Consider the following 15,492-nt stretch of genomic DNA (forward strand, 5'->3'; position numbering starts at 1 on the left):
TAAAAATATACTTAACACTTAAATAGCATTCACTATATGCCGGATTCCTTATATTTATTAGCTAATTCATCCTCAGAATAATTCTATGTGGTAGGCACTATCATCCACATTTTACAGAGAGGTTAAGGTCCAAGGTCACACAGCTAGTAAAGAACAACTCCAGGGTTTGAACTCAGTCTAAGTAAAAGTCTAAATGAAGGTGCATTTCAGGACAAAGAAAATATTACCAGAAAGGTCTGAGATTCAAGAAGAAATAGTAGGCAAATAAATCAGTAAATATTTTGGTATATATAAACTAATGTCTGTATAAAATGATAATACTAATTAATTATGCTAATTTGTGGAGGTAAAAATCATATAAAATTGATAAAAACTGCATATAAATTCAAAGGGAGTAGTGTTCTAAGTCTATGTTCTAAGTATAAATTGTTCTAACGTCTATGTATTTGTCAAGATGATAGTAAGAAATGAATTAACTTTAGACTTTGTTAATTTAAGAATAGATGTTAGAGTGGTGTGCGTGATTTCTGAAAAAGGCTGCTGCTTATGACTAAAGACGTAGAATGGCTGAGTGGATTTAAAAAAACAAGATCCAACTATATGCTATTTAAAAGAGACTCATTTTATATTTAAGGACACAAATAAGCTGCAAGTGGAGAGATGGAAAAAATATTCTGTGTAAATGGTAGCCAAAAGAGAGCCAGGGTGGCTATACTTACATCAGATAAAATAGACTTTAAGTCAAAAATTGTCACAAGAGATAAAGAAGGACATGATATAATGATAAAAGGGTCAATTCACCAGAAGAATATAACAATTATGAACAAATTGTACCCAATATCATACACCTAACATATATAAAGCAAACATTGACAGATCTGAAGGGAGAATTAGAAAGCAATATAATAATGAAGTAGGAGACTTTAATACCCCACTTTTGATAATGGAGAGAACAACCAGACAGAAAATTAACAAATAAACAGTGAACTTGACCAACACCATATCCCAAATGGACCTAACAGACATATACAGAACATTCCACCCAATAGTAGCAGAATATACATTCTTCCCAGGTGCCTATTGAACATTCTCCAGGATAGATACGTGTTAGGTCACAAAACAAATGGTAACAAATTTAAGAAGACTGAATTCATACCAAGTACCTTTTCTGACCATAATGAAATGAAACTAGAAATCAATAGCAGAAGGAACACTGGAAAATTGACAAATATGTGCAAATTAAACAATATGCTTTTGAATAGCCAATGGGTCAAAGAAGAAATCAAAACTGAAATTAGAAAATATCTTGAGACAAGTGAAAACAAAAACATAACATTTCAAAACTTTTGGGATGCAACATAAACAATTGTAAAGGAAGTTTAGAGCAATAAATTCCTACATTAAAAATAGAAAGATCTCAAATACACAACAAAACTACACACCTCAGGGAACTAGATAAAAAGAACAAACTAAGCCTAAAGTGAGCAGAAGGAAGGGAATAATAAAGATTAGAACAGAAATAAATCAAATACAGAACAAATATATTCTTAAATCAATGGAAGTAGGAGTTGGCATTTTGAAAAGATAAATAAAATTGATAAACCTCTAATTAGACCAGGAAAAAAAGAAGATTCAAATAAATAAAGTCAGAAATGAAAGAGGAGACATTACAACAGATGCCACAGAAACAAAAAAGATCATAAGAAACTACAATGAACAATTATATGCCAGCTAACTGAATAACCTAGAGGAAATGGATAAATTCCTAGAAATATATGGCCTGCCAAGGCTGAATCAAGAAGAACTGGGAAGCCTGAACAGACCAATAACAAGGAGATTGAATAAGTAATCACAAATCCCCCAACAAAGACAAGCCTCAAACTAGGTGGCTTACTGGTGAATTCTACCAAACATTTAAAGAAGAATTAACACCTATCCTTTTCAAACTCTTCCAAAAATTGAAGAGGAAGGAATACTCTCAAAATTACTTTTTAAGTCCAGAGCTACCCCGATACCAAAGCCATATAAAAATACTACAGGAAAAGAAAGCTATAGGCCAACATTCCTGATGAATATAGATACAAAAATCTTCAACAAAATATTAGCAAACTGAATTCAACAACACAGTGAAAGGATAATACACATTGACCGAACAGGATTTATCTCTGGAAAGCAAGCCTGGTTCATCATACAAAAAGCAATTAATGTGATAAACCACATTAAGAGATAAAGGAAAAAAAATCACATGATCATCTCAGAAAAAATGTTTGATAAAATTCAACACTCTTTCATGATACAAATTTTCACAAACTAGGAATAAAAGGAAATTACCTTAACACAATAAAGTCCATATATGAAAAGCCCACAGCTAACTTCATATTAAATGGTGAAAAACTGAAAGCTTTTCTTCTTATTACAGGAATGTGGCAAGGTTTCCCACTCTCAACACTTCTATTCAACATAGTACTGGATGTCTTACCCATGGCAATTTGGCAAGAAAAAAAAAATGCATCCAAATTGGAAAGGAAGAAGTAAAATTGTCCCTGTTTGCAGATGACATGATTTTATATATAGGTCCCCTAAAGATTACACACACACACACAGTTAGAAGTAATAAACAATTTCAGTAAAATTGCAGGATTCAAAATCAACGGACAAAAATCAGGTGCATTTCTATATAGTAACAATGAATTATCTGAAAAGGAAAATAGGGAAACAACCCCATTTACAAGAGCATCAAAAAGAATAAAATACTTAGGAATAAACTTAACTAAGGAGGTGAAAGACTTATATACTGAAAACTACAAAACATGATGGAAGGAACTAAAGAAGACACAAATAGAAAGATGTCTCATGTACACTGATTGGAAGACAATATTGTTAAAATGTCCATACTACCCAAAATGATCTATAGATTCAATGTAATCCTTATCAAAATTCCAATGGCATTTTTACAGAAATAGAAAAACCAATTCTAAAATTCACATGGAACCAAAAAGAACCCCAAATAACCAAAACAATTATAAGAAGAAGAAAGCTGAAGTCAACACACTTCCTGATTACAAAGTTCCAGTAATTAAAACAGTATTTACTGGCATAAAGGCAGACCTAAAGACCAATGGGAACAAAATGAAGAGTCCAGAAATAAATCCACATATATACAGTCAACTAATTTCAACAAGACTGTGAAGAATACACAATGAGAAAGGATAGTTTCTTCAACAAATGATGTTGGGAACTGGATATTGACATGCAAAAGAATGAAACTGGACCCTTACTTTACATCAGACACAGAAGTCAACTCAAAATGGATTATAAGCTTAAATGTAAGATCTGAAACTGTAAAACTACTATAAGAAAATGTAGGGAAAAACTTCATGACATTGGTCTTGGCAATGATTTCATGGATATGGCATCAAAAACACATACAACCAAAGCAAAAAGAGACAAGTGCAACTACAAATTGAAAAACTTCTGCACAGCAAAGGAAATAATTGACAGAGTGAAAAGGCAACTTGCAGAATAGAAGAAAATATTTACATGCCATATATCTAATCAGGGGTTAATGTGCAAAATATGTAAGGAACTCCTACAATTCAGCAGCAACAAAAAAAGTATTAAAAAATGAGCTAAGGACCTGAATAGACAAATCTCAAGAGAAGACATACAAACGGCCATCGGTTATATGTAAAGATGCTCCAAGTCACTAATCATGAGGGAAATGCAAACTGAAACCACAATGAGATATCACCTCACACCTGTTGGTAGCTATTATTAAAAAAAAAAAACCAAAAAACAACAAGCATTGGCAAGAATGTGAAAAATTGGAATCCTTATATATTGTTGGTTGGAATGAAAAATGAAAAATGGTATAGCTACTATGGAAAATTGTGTGAGAAAGGTCCTCAAAAAATTAAAAATAGAACTATCATATGATCCAGCAATCCACTTCTGGGTATTTATCCAAAAGAATTGAAATTAGGATCCCAAAGAGGTAGCAGGACTCCTACGTTCATTGTAGTATCACTGAAGCAACCTCAATGTCCATTGATAGATGAATAGACAAAAAGAATGTCATATATATATATATATATATATATATATATATATATAAAATAATGTAATATTATTCAGCCTTAAAAAAGAAGGAAATCCTGCCATATTGGACAACATGAATAAACCTGGAGGATATTATGTGAGTGAAATAAGCTAGTCACAGAAGGACAAATACTGCATGATTCCATTTATATGAGGTATCTAAAATAGTGAAACTAATAGAAGCAGAGAGGGGAAAGGTGGTTGCCAGGAGCCCAGAAGGAAGGAGAAATAGGGAGTTGCTAACCAATAGGTATAAAGTTTTAGTTATGTAAGATGAATAAGTTCTAGAGATCTGCAGTGTAACACTGGGCCTGTAGTTAACAATAAATACTGTATTGTGCACTGAAAAAAATCTATTAGCAGGGTACATTTCATGTTAAGGTTCTGACCACAATAAAGCGATTTTTTTAAAATTTAGAGAACTTTAGGAAAAATTGATATATCTATCATCATAGTGGAAAATTTCAACACATCCTTCTCAATTATTAATAAGGCAAGCTGAAAAAAAATTAGTAAAGCTATGGAAAATTTGGACAACAAAATTAACAAGCGTGGTCTCTTGGACTTATACAATACAATGCACCCATCATTTATTACATTTACAAATGACAAGTATGTTCTCAGCCACAAGACAAGTTTTAGCAAATTTCAAAGAATTTGCATCACATAATCATATTCTCTGACCACAGTGCAATTAAGTTAGATATCCGTAACAAAAAGATCACTGTAAAAAAATCTTCATACAGGTATTTGGTAAGGAAACAACGTTCTAAAAATTCACAGTGCAAAAAAAGAAACAAAAATGTAAATTTATTTTAAAACACATGGAAATAATAAAAAATGAAAATACAATAAATCAATACCTATGGGATACACTGAATGTGTATTTCAAAAGACCTGTATAGCTTTAAAGGCTTATTTTAGAAATAAAAGACAAAATTAAGAAGTTAAGCATCTACTTTAAAAAATTGAAAAACATAAAGTCAAGTAGATAGGAACAGATAATACAGATAAGAGCAGACATTAATGAAATTATTTAGATAGACACAAAAATAAAGTTACAGTTGCTGATAAGGAAAAATCTCTATGATATGTTATTAAATAAAAAGCATGGTGAAGAATCACATTAATAATATGATCAAGATTGTCTAAAAATAAGATGATACATCTATATGTATAATACGTCTTTAAAGGGAAACAAAAGACAACAAATGATTGTTTCTAGAGATAGTGGGTCTGGGACAAGAAGGAAGATTTTGATTTTTCATTTTACACCCCAGAATTTTTTCTATGTTCCATATTTCTTTCACAATTAAAAAATCCCAAAGTGATTTTATACAAGTGATTTCTTTTATATCAAAAAGTGAAGAAGAAAAAGGAAGAGAAAGAAGAAAGGAAAAAAGAGGAAGAACAAACAAAAATATAACAGGTTTTCTGTTCGTAGCACAAGCATATTGTATAATAATAATTTGGTTGACCAGTTGAAAATTCTTGGATAAAAATAACTGCACCAAAGCAAATGTCAGTGATTCGGCACATTGATGCTCTTTGTGGAATTTCTAAAAATCCCTGGCCTCTGAATAGCTCTCAAATGAACTTCTTGCAGGAATGATCAAGGAAAAAAAAAAAAACCAGGCATAAATAAATAATGCTAGGAAATAACAGGCAGACTTTATACAAATGTGCTAGAAATTTAAAAGATAAAGTGTGTGGAAAGTTTATGCCAATATATTTGGTAATTTGTTTGATACTGACAAATTCCTGTAAGAATACAACTTAACCAACCTACAGGAAGAAGAAAGAGAAAGCTAGAAATGTCTGTAACCACTAAAGAATCTGAAGCAGTAGTTTAAAATCTTCCTACATAGGAAACACCAAGCCCAGACAGTTTTGCCTCAAAATGAGATACAACTTTATACTTAGTAAATTAGAAAAAAAAAAATAGAAAGTCTGATAACATGAAGTTTTGATGGTGATGGGAAGCAAGCAGAAGTATTCTCCACTGAAGACAGGAGAATAAAGTGTACAGGCATTTTTAGAAATAACGCATTACAAACCTGAGTCACATATGCCCATACATTATAACCCAGCATTTCCATTCGTAGGCATGTTTATCCATTAGAAACTCATGTCTCTGATCTAGAGACAGCCACAAGAATGTTTATAGCCACAAGCATCCTGCGTATAGTCACACAAAGACCATTTAGAAGTGAAAATAAATACAGCTAATAAAAAAAAAAACACCTGAATGAATCTTATCTACAAAATGCTAAGTGAAATAAGCAATCTACAGTACAACATCATTTTTATAAACACTAAAAACGGTATTTGGTGATCAATATGTGATAAAATTTATTTTAAAAAAAAAAGCAATGCACGATCATACAAATCTCAGGAGGTCAGTTACTCTGATAGGGGAGATAGTGTATGGGAAAGGAGAGGAGTGTATATATACATTTTTAAAAATATTAGAAATTTACTGACTCTTAAGTTGGATAATTATGTTCATGAGTCTTCATGTTATTAATGTTTCATAATTTACTTATATATATTCTTTTTCTGTTACCAACATATGGGGTGACTATCGGAGGACCGATTCTGTCACTGTGGCTCAGGAGAGGGGTGCCCTGAGTAGCTGACAGGGCTTCTCCACTCCCTCAGTAGGTCCTTGTGATGGAGACGGGTTAGCTTCATGACAGCTTCATGATAGCTGCTGGTAAGGTCATCAACCTGCCTTCTCGTTCCCATGTCTACCAGCTACCTTCTGATGGTAATTTAACTTTCTATGCACTGACAGAGATTGTGCTGATGAGAAGAATCACAGGTGTGCAGCACTCACCCTTCATCACCATGTCAGCTTATGTACATCAGTCTCTTGTGAGTTTGGTTATCATAAGACAGCATCTGTTAGAAGATCTAGATCAAAGGACACAATGACAAGATGGTGTTTCTTATCATGCAGAGCTAAGGGCCAGATTACAGCCCATAGGATCCAAGGTGCTGCCACCCTGAATGTCCAGTCTCCTTTCCACATCATGCTTTTTATCTTTCTCTGATGGAATCCTAACTAGTTCCATAAAATATGAATTTGTTCAGGGCCCCCCCAAAATGTTTTCTTATATGAGATAAAAGAAAAAAACATTTCCTTATGTTCCTATATAATACATGTAATATCTTATATTTGAGGGTGTAGATGGATACATATATTAACCTATTTACTTTTATTGAGCATCAACTTAGCAAGTTCTATTCTAGGCTTTGAGGTTACAGGATTCCTACCATCATATGAAAGCTTATGTTCTGGTGGAGTGTAACAAATCAAAAGGAATTTTCTCTGCACTAAAAATGTGCTATTAGAGAAATTAGAAGAAAATCATGGTTAAATAACGATTCAACAATTAGCATGAGATGGACTTTAAGCAACAATAAAGGAAAAAACTAACAGTAGCATTAGTAGCACTGACACATACAATTATATGAATATGCAGGATGTATTTTTAAAGTGAAATCAGATTGTATATTACCCACACTTGTAAAATACACATACATAATTATGTATATGGATAGAGTAACCCATTTGGATAAATACACACCAAATATTAATCATAATTTCTGGGTAATAAGATTTTAAGTACTTTTAGTTTTATTATTCATGCTTTTCTGCACTCTACATTTTTATAAAAGGCATTCGCTACTTTTATAATAAGAAAAAAGGGTCTATGGCGGTATTCCCATTGAAAATAGGAATTGTAGCAACAACAATGTTCTCTGCTTGTATGTGAAGATCTGACTGCAGACCTACTTGCAGTAGCGGTGAGAATTGTTACCGACCCACGTAGCTTCTTGTCCCCTAGGTGACCGATGATCCACATTCTCTAGATACTTGGCAGGCCTCAGGGAAATGAGTATCTTCATGTTTTTATTTCTCACCAGTGTGCTTCATTGTCTCTAGGTTAACCCATATGCTTTCTCCTGGGAATAGAGAGAAGAACTTTCATCCACAAATTGCCGTTCCCTCTGGTGAACACTAGACAAAATTGCTCTGACTGGACTGGTTCTCTGGAATGGCCGTGTAAGATTGGAATAACACTCTACCTGTAGGTTCAGGGGCCTGGGTGGTGAAGAAAGGATCCCAGAGCCTGCCAAGCCCAGAGTATAGTCTGAGAACCGGAAGCCAAGCAAGCCAGCAAGACCCATCTCGATCAGGAAGCACGAATGTTCCTTAGAACGGTGGGTTTCACCCTTCTCAGACACAAGTACCTTTTTTTGATAACAAATATTTTGTACTATAACCTTAACTAAAGTGAAATAAAATTCATAAATAATATAATTTACTATACACCTACTTTTTGAAGAAAACCTAACATCAAACCCTAAATAAAATATAAAAAAGAACTGAAAGGAAGCAATTTATGTAATATACATATATATCATTCTGTATAATCTTGGGACAGTGGTGGCATAGTCAGATTAGACACAGGAGTACTGTGAATGCACTAGTTATACAGAGAGCCCAATAAAGATACGTTGATTTAGGACATAAATGCTATAGTGATGCAATTTTTCAAAATGTTTTGCTCTCAATTTACATGGTGGTTGTATTCCTGGAAAATTCAATGTGTATTAAAAACATGACAAAGAAAAAAACAACAAAGAACTTTAGATGGACTTACGCATAAAAAAGGTAGTTAGGCTCTGGGCCTAGAATAATAAAGGCTCTTCACTCACATGAATGGCCACCAAAACGTTTGTAAATTGTATGAGACACAGGACAGGTTTTAATTGTGAGACTGCCCTGTGAATTGCAGCATGTCTAACATCCCAGCCTCTTATTCTACCCTCCTAACGGTGGTGACAACAGAATACCCCTTCTCCAACAATTTCCAAAGATCCTGGAAGGCAGTACTTGTTCACCATCTTTGAGCTAGCCCAGGGCTGTCTGGGAGATGGGGCTAGACTGGGTTTTCACTTCACTCCAGCCATGTGTTTATATGGCTTGATCATGTCCATTTAAAGGGCTCAGTATGGAGTGCCAGGGTGGTGCAGTCGGTTGAGCGTCCAACTCTTGGTTTTGGCTCAGGTTGTGATCTCAGGGCCGTGATCTCAGGTTTACAAAATCAGGGTTGAGAGACTGCACTCCGTTATCAGGCTCCACACTCGGTGTGGAGTCTGCTTGAGATTCTCTTTCTCTCTCCTTCTCTCCCTCTCCCTACGCCCCTCCTGCTCATGCTTTCTCTCTCTTTAAGATAAATAAAATAAATCTTTAATAAAATAAAATAAAGGGTTCAGTATGCAACTGGCATTTTCTGTCAGTGTTTGAAATACACAAAACTTTCACTCCAAAATTCCATTTCTGGGGATTTGTCCTTTAATTCTCTTAACCGATTATACATACAAACAATGTATAATGGCATATATATCACTCTTAACAGCAAATTCCTCTGGGTAGAGAGTTGAGAGATGGGGGTAGGAGGAAGAGACTTTGACTTTTTACTTTTTATCACATAGTTTTTCATTATGACGAACATGTTTTAGTTTTATTAAGACAGTAGTTTTTAAGAGCTATTTTTACTCAAAAATAATAAAGGCTGAGAATGAAATGATCAACTTGAGTGTTGAACCTATGGTTTGCTTCAGTGACTCAAACGGTTGAACACATTAGCCCCAATGTATTATTGTGATGTCACTAAAAACTGTCATCTTGACATTGTATTATCTTTGAATCATTTTTTAATCAAATAAAATTAAATATCCACACTTTGTCTCAATGTGCTCTTTCAGGGTTATTCCTAAACCAGTTCATTTCTCTGAGGTCTTTTAGAGCAGAATGAATTAGTAGGGAGCTACCCTTACAGCCAGGAATTCTCCAAAGTCAGACCCTGGGGCCTGCTTACGAAGGATGAGCTTCGTAGTAAGCAAAGTATCAGACAACAAATTTCATATATTGTCTCAAGCTTCTCATTTTTAGTATTTAAGGGACACTAGGAGATACAGATATTCTGGAGAAATCTTTTTTATTTTCTTTCCTCCTGTTTCTTTTCTCTTTCCTTTTTCTGTATTTCCCATCCACCCACCCAATGAGTTCCTTATTAACAAAAACATCTATTAAAGGGAGAAAAAACAAGAGAAAGGGAAAAGAAAACCTTCCTCCAGAAGGTGATGAAGGAGAGAATATTTCAGCCAATTGGAGGTGTGGTCTTGACATTAGGATTCTCCTTATAACAGATCATGATAGAAAATTTCAGAACTGAAGTTATTTAAAGTTTTTTAAAGATTTTATTTATTTATTTTAGAGACAGAAAGAGCAGGGGGAGGGGCAGAGGGACAGGGAGTGAGAATCTCAAGCAGACTCCACGCTGAGCACAGAGCCCGATGTGGGGCTCGATCCCAGGACCCTGAGATCATGACCTGAGCTAAAACCAAGAGTCAGACACTCAACCACCCAGGTGCCCCGAGGGAAATGATATTTTTAAAGAAGTAGTAAATAGGGCGCCTGGGTGGCTCAGTCGGTTAAGCGACTGCCTTCGGCTCGGGTCATGATCCTGGAGTCCCTGGATCGAGTCCCGCATCGGGCTCCCTGCTCGGCAGGGAGCCTGCTTCTCCCTCTGACCCTCCCCCATCTCATGTGCGCTCTCTCTCTCTCTCTCTCTGTCTCAAATAAATAAATAAAATCTTTAAAGAAGTAGTAAATAGCACATTTTCCAGATTTTTATGTATGAGTAAACTGTGTCCCCTTGAGTTGAAAAAGTCACCCTCAGTGGGCAACAATTTGTAGCATCTAGTAGCAAAAACCACAGGTGGATCAGCCCTTCTACCAGCTTAGAGAGACATCTCCTCAGGCCACAAACTGAAATTCCTTTCAATACCCATAATCATCCATTACATACGTCCAGTATTCTTGCTTAGGAGTCTTCAACTTGGTTATTAGCACACTATATGCTCTTCCCTGGGCCTTGGATACAAAGTCAATGCCTTCAAAGCTCTAAGATTCATAATTTATTTATTTATTTATTTATTTATTTATTTATTTATTTATTTATTTTATTTTTCTCTCTTGAAATGAGCAGAATATTTAAAATATTCCATGTAATTTGATACAACTGAGAAATCAGTGGACCATTACACCAGATAAATTATTAATGGTAATAAAATCCTTCATTGAATTTTTCTTGAAGCTTTCCAAGGTATTTCTACCTTCATTATCTTATTAGACATTCTGAAAGACTGTATAAAAAGTTAGACAGATTAATGTTATTCCCATCCCACAGCACAGAAAAGTACGGTCTAGAAATGGTAAGTTACAGCCTGGGTCATCAGTACCATAGGTGATGTTCTGCTCCCAAATCTCACCTATGTCCTGTCTAAATCGATAGTTCTTCAGACACGAATTCGAAAACTATGATACTTTCAATCCTTTACTGCTGTCGAAACAGTAAAGTCTGAGCTGTCCTTGTTTCTTTAACATGTTTTGGATACAACAGATAAGGCAACAAACCCACAGACTAATCATATACCCCATTGGCTTTTGCCAATTCTCATTTTTACTGGCAGCGGCATGTCAAGGAAAAAGCTGGTGAACTGCAGGGAGCGGATAATGCGGACTTCTCGAGGTATCAGTACATCCAGACCCCTGTGTAAAGCAGATAATCCAGGGCATCTGTTTAGAATGGGAGCCACAGCAAAGAAGTCACAGCTGAGCCCCAAGAAACCTGCAAAATGTGTGCACTTTGTTTACAAAGGAGCCGCCTGCCCTCTGCTTTAAGAATGAAAGATCCTCTGACCAAACTGCCATCCTCTCCAGATATTTAATACAAACCCAGCTACAATGTAGCAGTAGTGGCCTGAGAAAGAAAAACAACTCTCAATTACAGAGAGCCAAAGTTCCAGGCACCAGGCTGGGGGTTCTGTGTTTATTATTTCATTGAATCCTTGTAACCAGAGATAGGTAGACATTTTGCTTCTTAAGCTCCTACCTGAAGTTGAGAAAACCATGAAGGACACCAGGAAGAGAATTCACTCAGAAGGCAGGCCAAGTGACTATTTAAGAAGTACCTGTCTTTCAGTACTATTTTTTTTTCATTATTTACCATATTTTGACATTCTCATACTGCTGCTTGCCCGATTTTTCAAAAAAGTGAAATACTTAGACAAGGACTGTTGGTAGCCTTTTTAATTATGGAGTTTTGATGGCTATTTTGCAAGAGTTTAATCAAGGGGGGAACAAAAGCTTTATTAACCTGTTTTCTCACTCCCTTTATTTGCACTATATGTTTATTTATTATCTGTTAGCACATACTCCTCATATGGTTTGAAATGAAAGGATGACCCATCTCCTCATTACCGATCCTCTGCTTGGTGATGAAAAACAAAACAAAACAAAACATATGAACAAAGGAAAAATGCCTTCCTGTCATTTCTCAGCCTTCTTTGCTGCTGCTCAGCTGGGCTGTTAAAGAGTGGGGTTTAATGAAAGAAGGTGAGAAGGTGACAAAAACCGCCCTAATGAGCATGTGTTTAGTTATATGGGAAGATCACGGAGAAGCGGCAGTGATTTTCTTTGTGCCTGACATAACACAGTGTTCCCCAAGGTCAAGGAAGCCCATCGTCCTTCCTTCTTCACCCATTCATTCCCTACCCTGGCAACCAGCTTCTCCACCTAGACCAGATTTCATTTTTGATGGTGGAGTTAAAAAGAATGTCATTTTTCATCTCCAGCTTGTAGCTCTTGCTAAACATGCAGAACTGGTGCAGGAGGTTCTATAGGTTACCTGCATCACTGGTAGAGCATCTTATGAGCAAGCATTTCAGATCTCAAGCCTGGGATGACAGAGCCCCAGCCGTGTCCGTCTGCAGCTTGCTGACACTTACCCTTTAGACTGGGAATGAGGAAGCAAATTCCCATCTAGCACTGAAAAACAAAATGTTTTAATGCTTCAAAGGAGAGCCAATAATAGCTGTCGAACTCTAAAGCAAGGCTCTGAATTAGAACGAAATCGTGCCGTCATAATATCATTCCCAAAATGTCTTTAATCAGCGAGCATTCCAGCCCTGTGGTGTGAGCGTCACACTGAAAATACCAAAGAAAACATGAGGGTCAAACTTGGATAGAGCTCTCAAAACTCTGAGAGAGAGTGATGTTTTTGCTTCACCAGTTCCCAAACCAGGAAATCATTACTCCTCAGTCCCAACAGCCCACTCCTGCGGGGAGCGGGAGAGAGGAACGGCCAACCATAAGTAAAAAAAAAAAAGAAAAGAAACCTCGAAGTACAGCTCCTTTAGGATCAACAGCTATCTCAGGGAGGCAGGACATGCTTCTCTAATGTTCTATGTCCAGTAAAACTGTTAACGTTTTGGCAGAAATAAATTGAGATCTTTCTCTGAAGTTGAAATACGCAGCCTTAACTGCGCTCTCATCCTCTACGTTTCACTGAGTGAATAACCTAAATTACACAGAACGGCAGTAAATTGGCTCATCATAGCCCTGTTCTAATTTTAAAAGGATAAAGAACTAAAAAACGAGACAGCCTCACATGTAGCAGCGCAGGGACCAGTAAAGCCCATTAAAGGGCTGCCATACTCTTTCCCCAGACGGTCGTGGGTTCAAATTCAACCTGGGTTTGTGGTGACCAAGAAGCACCCAATGTCTTGTGTTGAATGTACGTGTGCCTCCGCATGATGTTCTTAATAGGGATGCTGACAGCTTGCATCTGTCCCTCTCGCTGACTCTCTCAGGAGTACAGTGGCTGGCCAACCACGTGTGGAAACCAAGTCATTTCCTCCCATTTAGAGGTGATCCTTGCATTGGGTGAACTCTGAGCCTCTAAAAAGCATCTTGCTTTCACGCTGTTTGCTTTCTGCTCCTCCTCCAGCTCTGAAGGAAAAGTATAGCAGCCCTTTGACTGGGGGCGGCGGCGGGGGGGGGGGGGGGGGCGTTGTCTAACGTCCTGATGGGCCCAGGACAGACTTTAAATTTTAGACATGTTCAAGCATGCCCACAAGAACTGCATTTTTCAAACAACAAAATAACTCTCTCGGTTTCAACAAAGCTTTCACATGTGGTGATAAAATGCCAGGTCACAAGTCAAATTTTGACTCCATTACTGAGCATTATCATTGAGCTCTAAATGGAAAGTCAGTACAATTCACCAGCTGTCAGGCTCCAGCCCTCGCCCAGGCCTGAACAACAACAGAATCACAGGCGAAATAGTTATAGCTGCTGGAGTCACTACTTGATTAGACTCTTAATGATTGGCTCTGTCCACAGGGCACTTCAGCCAGTCACTCAACAAATAGACTTCAAGCTATTTGGATCCCAGGTTTCTGTTTGGAATTTCATAGAATTCAGTGAAAAAAAATCCACCATCAACTAAAAGAGATTCAGGATGACTCAGAGACCCTTAAAGTAATTAGATTGTTCATTTTTATGAAAAAGCAAAAGTTGGTGTGAATGAGCTGAGATACGACATTTCCATGGAGTACCTTTCGTAGGTTGCAAATGATTTCCACCTTTAGATTTGATATTGAACACCAAGGGTTAAGTTGATGAGTGGGAGAATGTCCTATCAGGTGTACCCCTGGGGTGTGTCAGAATTGTGGATGGGAGGGATCCTAAATACTTGGGCCACCCCAAGAGCCCAGATCACCAGCCTACAGGGAAGAGTGGCAGTGCCCATGTGAAATGAAATCGTGTTGCTGGAAAGCCTCCAGTTTTCCTGTCGCCTGAAAGATGGGCTCATCATAGCAAGAAGACCTACCTACATCCTTTCTTTTAATGGCTAGCAATCCTTTGAACCTAGGCTACATGAAAGTGGCAACACTTTGAAGTTGGTGTCAAGTCACCAACTCACTTGGGAAATTAGAGTCTGGGAGTCACAAGGAGGGCAAAACTGTGACTATGTCCTCCTGCCAAGGGTGTAGGTGAAGGTAAAAATCTAACCACCATGACCCCTAGAAGAAAAAAGAATCAACAGATGCTGAAGCCTCCCTACCCCGCCTTTTACATCTTTAGATGAAGCTGTCTCCCCAGTGGAGGTAGGCTGAAGATGCTTTCCTCTGCTGTGGGTAGAGCCTGCACCAGGCATCCGGTTCAATGCCCAGCGCTCATCCCACATCTACCCACATGTCAGTTATTCTTCCATCTATAGATGGGTCCGTCAGATTTTCGTTTATAACCTATTCCATCTGCCCACTTACTAGAAATCGATCATTTCAGCTGGGGATTCTTAAATGGCTATTCCCTGATGGGGAAATGGGAAATAATTTTTCTAACCTGAAGCGATCTGGGGAGATTTTCGAAGACTGAACTAGCACTCTGTAGAAAACCTATGACTGGCCTGATGTTTCCAAAAGGCACTTACTGCCCCAGGGTTCTGGACTCACCACCCTCCGGCTTCC

Source organism: Phoca vitulina, unplaced genomic scaffold, assembly GCF_004348235.1.
Source record: "Phoca vitulina isolate PV1807 unplaced genomic scaffold, GSC_HSeal_1.0 scaffold11, whole genome shotgun sequence".
Classification (NCBI taxonomy): Eukaryota; Metazoa; Chordata; class Mammalia; order Carnivora; family Phocidae; genus Phoca; species Phoca vitulina.